The following is a 10,194-nucleotide window of genomic DNA, read 5'->3' as shown; positions in this document are numbered from 1 at the left end:
TGTGTGTGTGTGTGTGTGTGTGTGTGTGTGTGTGTGTGTGTGTGTGTTGGGGGAGGGGAGCGGGGGAGGAGAAGTGCCCCTTCCCCTAAGCAGTTTCTAATCCCTAAGGTCCCCAACAAAGTTTACTTATGGTTTCCATTTGAATTCTGTGAAGTTAGTATTATTATTACTATTTTAAGTGAAGATTTCTAAGAGTCACAACTTCTCAAATATACGTGCCTCTTGAGGGCATCTCGACAATTACCTTGTCCACTAACTCCCCTCCCTTCCTACTGGAAAAAAATAAACTTAATTTTTCAGTAGTTGCCTTAGGACAGGTCGTTTACAAGTCACTAGTGTGAGGGAAGAAAGGAAGAAAGAAAAACAAGCTTGGCATTTCTCATTGGGACTCCGCGCGCTCTATTACTGAAATGTGCAAGATGGAATTTTTTTTGGGGGGGGAGGGGGAGGCAGGGCGCTGGAAGAGTGCTTTTGAACCGCGCTGCCCTGTTGCACGGGGCTGACCTTTGGCTGACACGGCCACGGAGCGGGCCGTTCGTTAACGAGGATTTGATACATTAGACATTCGAGCTGGGCGTGTAAACCCACACTCTGAATCCAGATTTCGCTCAAATTAGTGTACGAGGAAATGATCTTTTTAAGTCCTGAGGCTTAACCAAGTGTCAGGAGAGCCGATTGCTGCCTGAAAAGGGCAGCGAAGAACACTGGGTAAAAGGCACATTCCTAGCTCCTTAACAAACAAACAAAATAAAACCCCTAAATCTTCTTTGAATAATTCCTGAAATCCTCCAAGTTGCCACTTTTAAGTAATGCTTATAAATAAGGCTAATCATCTCGTTCTAGTGAATTCTGTTGTATTAAATCCTAACGCGAGGCAAAGTTGTGAAGACAGTGTCACAGTTAATGTATATATATATATATATATATACACACACACACACATACACAATATATTATACATATATACATAATATACACATGTGTATAATTTTTTTCTCTTTTACTCTCTGGAGATGCTAGAATGTAACAATTTATATCCGCCAGGCAGTGGGGCACATACGGAGGGGAGAGTCACAGATTTTAAAGCCGTTTACAAGTTGACGCGTCTCGATTTAATTTGGTTCGACTCGTGTCCAGACTTCAGAGCCCAGAAAGGGAAGGCAGGCTGGCCGCAGGGACCCCGGCCTGGCGCGCGGCGGCGGAACCTGCAGCTCCCCAGCGGGCTGGAGTTGGGGACTCGGCTGCGCAGTGGCAGTGGAATGGGAGGCCAATTGGAGGATGCGGCGGCTCCCGCGGTATTTACTGATTTGGGAAAGGTATTTTATTTAAGTTGGCAATAGAGCTCCAACTTAAAATTTAAAAAAATCCCCCCCCAGAAAATGTTTTTCTTCTCTTTCTCCTAATAACAGAGCCCGCGAAGTGCTCTGAATTGTAGAGAGGGAGAATCGCTCCTGCCGGAGTTCCCAGCCACTCTTGGGGGGAAGAGGGGAGACGAAGGGAAATCGTGTTCTTGCTGTGTCCCGCAGTCCTGCAACGGCTATTTCCTTCAGCTACCGTCCTGGGGGAGGATCGCAGTGACAGAGGCAGTTTTCTGCACCTGAGTGTTGGCTTCCGCTGCTGGGTTTTGCTGGCGCTGCCCAGAGGCCATTGCTGGGACCAGAATTTATTCCAGGCGAAAACGTACGCGAAGCAGTTTTCGGCCTCAAATCTTTGCTCGGGGAGTCTCTGCCTCCACTCCCCTCTGTCCTCTGGATGTGGATACAAGGATGGAAAATTAAGCGAGAAAGACACTATCTATCATGAAAAGAAAAAAAAAAAGAGTTTAAAAGCAAGGATTCTAGGGGAGAGAAGTGATTCTCCCAGACCTGCGATGAAGAAATCCAGACAGGGCCCACGAGAGCTACAGGATTCATTCCAGACCGAGTTCTATAGACCTAGCCCCACTCACAGACTGACGGCTCGCCAAACTCGGGTCCCCATCTTTAGGACAAGGGCAACTGAGCGGGTGGAACACTTTTCGGGACAGAGGTCCTGACCCCCTTTGGAGAAACCACACCTCTCCAGAATCTTGAGAATGGCCCTGGCTTGGGAGGGTTGCAAAAGCTGGTCTTAGGGTGAAGAGGAGAGTTGGGGGAAGAGGGAAATGTTGGGAGAGGAAAGAGAGAGGAAAAGTTGTGGCTGGTCGACTGCGAGATCGAGTTCATTTCCCCCCAGTGGCGGGTCCCAGCATCCTTCTTCCCCAGGTTTGGAGCACCAGCGAGCGGTGTTTGGGGGAGAAACTCCCCGGATCACCGACGTCCAAGTTGTGTCAAGTTTGAGGTAGAAAAGGCGGGTCTATTTCATTTTAAGTTCCGCTTTTGGAGTCGGTGGAAACAATCTACCGTTGACTTTTATAAAGAGTGGAAGGGAGGAAGCGCCCGCCGCTTGAGGACTTGTCCGAGTTTCTTTGGCCCTCTGTCTAGACCGCCCACCCACGTCCAGCCCCGCGAGTCTCCCCCTGGCTTGGGGCCTCCACACGCGGTCTCGAGTCTCGGTGCCCGCGTGTGTCCGGAAGCAGCGGGCACTGCGGTTCCGCCTGCGGCAGGACTTTTTGGTGGGCGCGGGGGCAGCCCCTTTCGCCCCTTCTGGGGTTTCCTCCGGCCCTGCCCCGGGCTCCCTCCCTGCAGCCCCAGCTGCCCGGGGCCCGGCCACCCGGGGGCTGCTCTGGACCTGACGCAGGCAGCGCGGTCGCTGACGTCAGGGGCTCCTGGTGGCCCGAGCCCCGGCCACGAAGCACCCGGCGCGAGCGTCATTAATTATCAGGCGCCAAATATTGCGAAGAAAGCTCAAGCTTTTCAGGCGGGAACTGATTTTGAGATTTATATGTGTGTGTGTGTGTGTGTGTGTGTGGGGAGCGGGAAAAGAAGAGAAAAAAAAAAGTGGAGTGGGAAACAATGATTTGGTTTCTCAAAGCATAGTTAGCAACTTCGCACCCTCCAGCGTCCAGGTCCGCCCCCTGGGTGTACCCTTCCGTAGGTGTGGGCTCCTCATTTTGTACCTGGTTTGGGAGGTTCTTGGTGGACGCGCCAATATTTGTTCCTGCGAGACTCGCATCTGTAGATTCCAGCTTGAGGAGTTCAATCATCTCCAGCACCCAAGGGGATGAGATGGATATGGGCATTGCGTCCTAAACCTGGATATAGGATGTTCATAGCACCCATTCCATTGGGTTAGATCCTTAGCCAGAGATCTGATATTATTATTGTTGTTGTTGAGTAAAAAGAGGGGGGAAAACCCCACGTACACCGATAGGGCCAAGATAAATGAGCAGTGCAATTCGGTATCAGCAACGAAACCTTTCATTTGTAGCATCGAAAGCAGCTCTCCTTTTTTCTTTTGTTTTAAAAGGAATTAGACATATAGTATCTAGCTCAAAATAGAATTTTAAGCGGCAAAAACTTCTTCAAAATCACACCAGGTCTTGGTTCTAGCTCTAATACATTTTCAAAAACCCTTTCTCTGAGGATCACTGCCGAGTAAACAGAGGGCACAGCGGGGTCATTGTGAGGCGAATTCTCTCTTGGGCTCTTCCCTGCAAAGGGAAAAAAAAAATCATGCAGTATGATAAATTCCACAGGTGATGGTGAAGTGATTTTCTGAAAAAAAGAAGAAAGTGAAATTAGAATTAAACAAAAACCCAGCCATATTAAGACAATTTTTATGTAAGTGGAAATAATAATCCACAAATTCAAACGTCTTAAATATTATCTTATTTGTCATAAATAATTTCCTTGAAATTGGCTAGTTGAATTAGCCATTTGGAAGATCCTGAATATAAAAATAAAACTCATATATATCACTGCATATAGTCAGTAAATAGAGGCTCTCACAAATATAAAATTACCTTCATACATATGAATACAGAATGTATTTGATAGTCAGAACACAAAGCCTCTCTAGTTATATCTATAGGAGGTTAGAAATATCCTGAAAAGTACTTAAATGGCAGGTAATTTGTTTAGAGTTTCACAGACAGAAAAAGAATGGACTGAACTTTAATTTTTCTTTTGAAACTTTTAGAGCCCTGTAGCCAGCTTTTGATTCAGAAGTGTGATGGTGACCATTTTATTCTGAAATCAGTAATTTATTTTTAACCAGTAATTATATGATAAACGTTTAACAAAGTATATACTGATTTCTCAGAAGTGGACAGCAACTATTTTGTAAAATATGAGGAAAAATGGAGCTCATTCTTAAACAAAGTAAATATATTTGTAGTATTGAAATCTTTATAGAGAATTTTAAAAAAGATTAAAAGGTCACATTAATAAATGTACAAAATTCCACAAACACGCACCAATAAAGATTTCCAGGAATTGTGTGTTAAAAGTGTTTGAAAAGAGATACCCGCACACAAAAAGAAAAATAAAAAGGAACCTTAGGGTAAATAAAAACAAAGGTCCAGGGTCCAACCTTTTTTCTCCTTAATTATTATTACCCGTTTTTATGGTTTGTAATACCTAGACTTTTGTTTAAAATTCTAAAAGTGTGTGTTAACTGTAATAAAAAATATTTGAAGTTAAGGACAACAGTTAATCAGTATTCAACAACTTCAGTTTCTATTTTACTTGCTACTACTTTTATATACTATAAATATTTCCAGAGAGTTCTGCTCTTTTTTGGTACAGTAGGATGAAATTTATGGGTCTAAGATGTTTTCTGGACTATGTATATTATACTCTGGCTGAGAAAAACCTTAAAATATTCATTAGATTAAAAAAGTCAGCTAATATTGTTATAGTTCCTGAATCAATAAATATTTACAGATTTAAGGCAATAATTGAATTGAAGTGCCAAATTTCAAGGTCATTATGTGTGTATGTGTATCTTCACATAGTAATTTGTACAAGTTGGATGGTATCGTATGGGGTTTATGTGATTTTTGGTGCTGCCTCAGTCATGATTTCACTTGCTGACCTGGTAAAGTCAGTTGATATCCTTGGATCTTAGCTTTTTCACTTGTGAAATCAGTGCCCTAGATAAGATGCTCACTAAATTTTTATATAGTTCTTAAAGCAGTGGTCTTACTTACTCTTACTTATGGATTAACATTTTAAAAACTTTTAAAGGTAGAATTTTATTTGTGAAAAAACTAAATCAGGGAAGTCTACTTAACTGATTTGGATATAAATGCAATCGACTAGCAATTCCTATTGTAAAACCTCATCGTTAAGGTTTTTTTTGTGAGTCCTGTTTTAGAAATATGCATTCTATTAAACGGGGCAGGGCTGGGGGGGGATACAGGAAACCTATCTTTCTCTCTTATCTTGAAAAGGAAATAACATACATTCCTAATGTTTTGTTTATGTGAATTACAAAGAATATTTTCATAAACCTGGGGCAGAGGGTACTTAGGAGATGGAAACATTATTAAATTCAATTGTTTAAGGACATGCATTTGGGAATTGTGAACTTTAAGTTCTGGTCGTATGCAAATATATGTTTGCTATATGTATTAATTCACTGAATTTACAAATCCCACTATGTAAAATAACAAAAATAAGAGGAAAACACAATTCTCCTGCACACTCTTATGGCTGGATCAGTGTGAAGAGCTAAATATATTGAGTATATTATTCAAGCTACAGGTTTTGCAGCTGTAGCTTGTTACTTACCTATCAGCTGACTGCATTTGACTGGACCAATTAATTGATTAATTAATTAAAGCAACAAACTTTAAAGTATGGTCGTTGTTATTGAGACTATGGCATTTCAAAAAAAAAAAATCCAAATGCTTTCTTCCCTCCAGGAATATAATAGGAGAGACACATAGAATTAAACAAAATGTAAGGTAAGATATGGTATTTGTCATAAGAGAGGCATAAACAAAATTTGATTGGGCAATGTTTGACGTTTTGATCACTTGCTGATTTACAAAATCAGAGCAAAATTTCACATCAAAAACTTTTCCTTCTCTCTCCTTCATACTCTCCTTTCCTCCATTCCCTCCCCTTACCTCCTCCCTTTTCTCTTCCCCTCTCCCTGGCTCTGAAACCTAAGGCAATATGACATTTTCAAAAGACCTTTCTTGGAGTGGTGGCAGTGGGTTTGAGAGATTGCTTCCTGAATCCTCTCCAGGCTTTTGTCTTTTGGGGGCAGTTTTGTCCGAGTGCCCATCTATAGCCAGCTAACCTGGGCTCCCATAGATGAGCTTAAGCTCTGTGAATGCTGGGTCTTAGGGCTGGTCAGAGCTTTTCAGCTATGAGAGTGTCCATTTTTATGGTTGAAGTGGGTCAGACCAAGCAGAGACCAAGTTCTGACAACTCCAGACAAATATTTGAAAAGAGGACACTCGTCGCCAGGACATTCACACTTTGCAGAATTGTGCAGGATTTCTCTCTCTTCCATTATTTGTTTGATCTAATACAGAGTCCCTTGTCACTAACAAAAAAGCCTTTTTCGCCTTTTTATGACGGTTCATTTGTTCATTTTTATTGTTTTAAAATTATTTACTATAAAAATTTCAGCATACTGACTACTTTTTTTTTCATAACTTTTCTATCTGTTCTGAAATGTTAAGCGGTTGAGCCATGTTTTTCCTTTCCCTGAGACTGACTTTATTCTCTGGCAGTATTGTCTAAGGAAATTTTATGTCCTCCTTATACTATTTCATAGTCACCCCATGAAACCAAGGAATAATTAATTTTCTCCAAAACGGGTTGCATTCAAGTGTTTTAGAAGCTCTAAGTAGGACTAACCTGTAGCTAATCAAAGATGTAGAAATAACTGGTCATTTTATATGTTATTTCAGATTCCTCTTTTTTCTCCTTTGTTGCCGTTCCTTGGGTCACTTGGAAAGTGGCACAACCCAGACCAGTCTCATTAGTACTTGCTGGCTGTTTGGATGAGTAGATTCAGGCAGGAGGGGTTGCAAAATGTGTTTGAGGACTTGGTTTTGTCATTTTCATGTGATTCCTATCCTGTCTGTAAAATAAAGTCTTCATTCTGAACAATTTCTAGCATATACAAAAGTAGAGAGAATAATGTAATAAATCTTCCTCACCCAACATCAGTATTTATCATCTCATAGCCAATTTGAATTTGTCTATATTTCCATCCACTATTCTCCCCCAGGATTATTTTAAAGCACATTCTAGACATATTATTTAATATGTAAATATTTATTATTTAACTAATATATAGTTAACGTTTGCTACAAAGCCGAGTGGTTTTTTCAAAGCAACTAGTGTGTTTTTCTGAAACACTGCCTGGTTTGAGCTTTTAGGTTGCTATTCTTGATCCTTTTAACAGTTTTGCTTCCAATACCAGAGCCTTTATTAGCCACTGGAATCAAGGAGCTCTATAGTTCTCAAGAGGAAAAGAATAATTCAGTTGATTATCATCATAATCAATGAAGATGGAAGCTTCAAGTGGGAAATCTCACAATTCCCAGAGTCTAGTAGTCAGAGTGGAATCAGAATAATTTACTCAAAAGTTTCTGAGTTTGGGAAAATGTGATGACTACAAATTTCTTTTATAAAACAATAATATGAACTTGTGCTGGTATGGAAAAACCATTGTACTTGAAAAACTATCACCGATGTGCATTGGATTTCAGCTTCAAACTACCCAAGGCAACCCCCCAATTATCGATACAATAATAAATATGAATTCGTGCACTGTGACTTAAGTGTAATGTTTTCTTATCTCCTTAAATTGTATGAAGCCGTATGCTGTGGTTAATTTTTTTAAAAGAGAGTACTGATCCCTTAGAAATCTATGCCAAACTCTTTATGGATGAAATAGTATGATGTCTAGAATTCGCTTCAAATAATCTTGGGTGGGGGGTGGTGAGTGAGTGTAGGAAGAATCAAGATTTTTATTGCTGGGTGATGGGTACTTGGGGGTTCATGATAATATTCTCTCTACTTCTGTAAATAATTAAATTTTTTCTTAATCAAATAGTAAAAAAAAAAGCCAGGAAAATCCCACTAAAGTGCCTATCTATCCATTCATCTATCAGCAGAGAAGTCAAAAGTTAGAATGAAAATGTTTGGAATTTAAAATTTAAAAGGTGGAGGTTTATTTCCTTCATCTTGGACTACCTATGTGTATACATGGAAAAGCCAATGAACCTCTTTTAATTTGGGTTTTCACATGTATAAAAATACTCCACCTGGATTAAATAAATGCCAGTATTGTTCCAGATACCCCTATATGTTAGATGTCAATTCCTAACACCTTGCAAGGAAAAATATTGCTTAATAATTTAAACTTGCAGTTACTTGAATGTTTGCCATCTAATTGTTTTGAGATCTATGGAAAGATCTAGTTGTTACTTTCTGCTTGTAGTTGTTTTGTGCACTGATTATGATAGAACCTTTCTCAGTATGTGGGGAAAATAATGATTGCTATAGATTTTAAAATGAGATTATTGCTAGAGCATAATGCTGGGCCATCCACTTTCCTGGTGGGAGATGTGGACTCTTGAAGTTCAGGGTTAACCCCTACCTCATTGTTTCTTCCTTTATAGCATATCTGCCCTTCAGACTTCATTTCTGGGCCATTCCTGCTGGATGTAGAAAACATATCAGCCTCCTCAGCTTCAATTCATTGTGGAACTTGGAGTTGAATAATGATTTTCAGTCTTGGGTTTTCAGAGTAGGTCTCTGTTTTTAGATTATGTTGCCCTTCCTCATTGTCTAGCCAGGTCTGCAATATTAGGGATGAGAACCAGTAAACCCTTCAAAATGGCAAACTTACCTTCCTCCTAACCTGATCTTCCCATAGATTGGGACTCTACATGAGCTGGCTATGCCAGATTTTCCTGCCTGGGACTCAGATCTCCCCTAGGGTACAAAACAGCGCTAGACCTTACGCTGAGACTAGAACGTTAGAACTATTCTAGTCCTTTCCTTCCCGGGGCTAGATCCTGGTCCGTACATCTCCAGTAGCTGTGGTTCTCTTGATAGCACTCAGAAATGGTGGCTTTTCTTATCACTATGCTGTGCCTGCTGCAACAGACTTCTGGTACCAAACCATAGCTGAACATGCCAAGCTTTGGAAGCCATGCAGTGAACTGACTGACCTTCCTTGGTCCAACCTTTGCCATCAAGTAAGCGTTTCCCAGAGGGTTTGCATCAGAATCATCTGGGGGATGTTTGTAAAAATTCATAGTCCTGGACTTTACTCCAGATCTAATGAATCAGAATGGCTGGGTCAGGGTGCTCATCAGGAATGTGCATTTTATTTTATTTTTTATCTTTTCGGCTGTGCTGCATTACTTGTGGGATCTTAGTTCCCCGACCAGGGATTGAAACCACGCCCTCTGCAGTGAAAGCACGGAGTCTTAACCACTGGACTGCCAGGGAATTCCCAGGAATGTGTATTTTAATTAAACGCAGTTTAAAAATCACTAACTAAAGCCCTAGACTTTGCCTTTGGATTTGGGCTTTTCTCTGAACCCAAGTTTTCTTTTCTTTCTCTGGTTTCCATTGCTATGATTTTAAATTGCCTGATTCCTGTGCTTTCTAGTGTCTGGACTTTAGTAGAGATTCAGAAAAACAACAGCAACAATAAGAAGAAGAACACTGGACTGGTTCTTAGCAAGCAAGGCTAGTTGTCTCAAACATACTACTTGTGTTACCACCAGTTCCCTTACTGAAATTCACTGTCTTCTTCTTGATCTAGCATTAGAGTATGAATAAGTGCATGATGTTAGTAATAATAACTCACATGAAAGTGCCTTTCAGAAAGTTTAAAATCACTATATAAGTGCAATGTATTATTTAACAAACAGTTAATGAACTCATAGTCTATTTGGGGGCACTGTACAACTTGCCCCCTGAACACAGTACAAAGGAAATGAAGGATATATTTTCTGCCCGAGGAAAACCTATAGTGAAGATAACAGGCACACATAATGTTACAGGAAAAGAATCAGAAAGCAACATACCTGATTCATATCCCAAATATTCTCTTTAGTGATGCAAATCTGAGTTCTCTGGAAGATACTGGATAACCACGTGTTTATGTACCAACTGTTGTTCTGTTTATGTTATCTATGAATTTATGTAGTCATCTCTATCAAATGCCTACTGTTCATTATATCTATATTTTTCTGTTTTTAAGTGAATGTGAGGTGCTTAGAATGTAAGCTCCATCTGGGCGAACATTTTTCTCTGTTTTCTTTACTGATGTGTTTTTACTACACAA

The sequence above is a fragment of the Aethalodelphis obliquidens genome, unplaced genomic scaffold (assembly GCF_003676395.1).
Source record: "Aethalodelphis obliquidens isolate GAN/ISIS:26980383/991018 unplaced genomic scaffold, ASM367639v1 scaffold81, whole genome shotgun sequence".
Taxonomy (NCBI): Eukaryota; Metazoa; Chordata; class Mammalia; order Artiodactyla; family Delphinidae; genus Aethalodelphis; species Aethalodelphis obliquidens.
The sequence above is the reverse complement of the archived record's forward strand: the minus strand, read 5'-3'. Positions refer to the sequence as shown.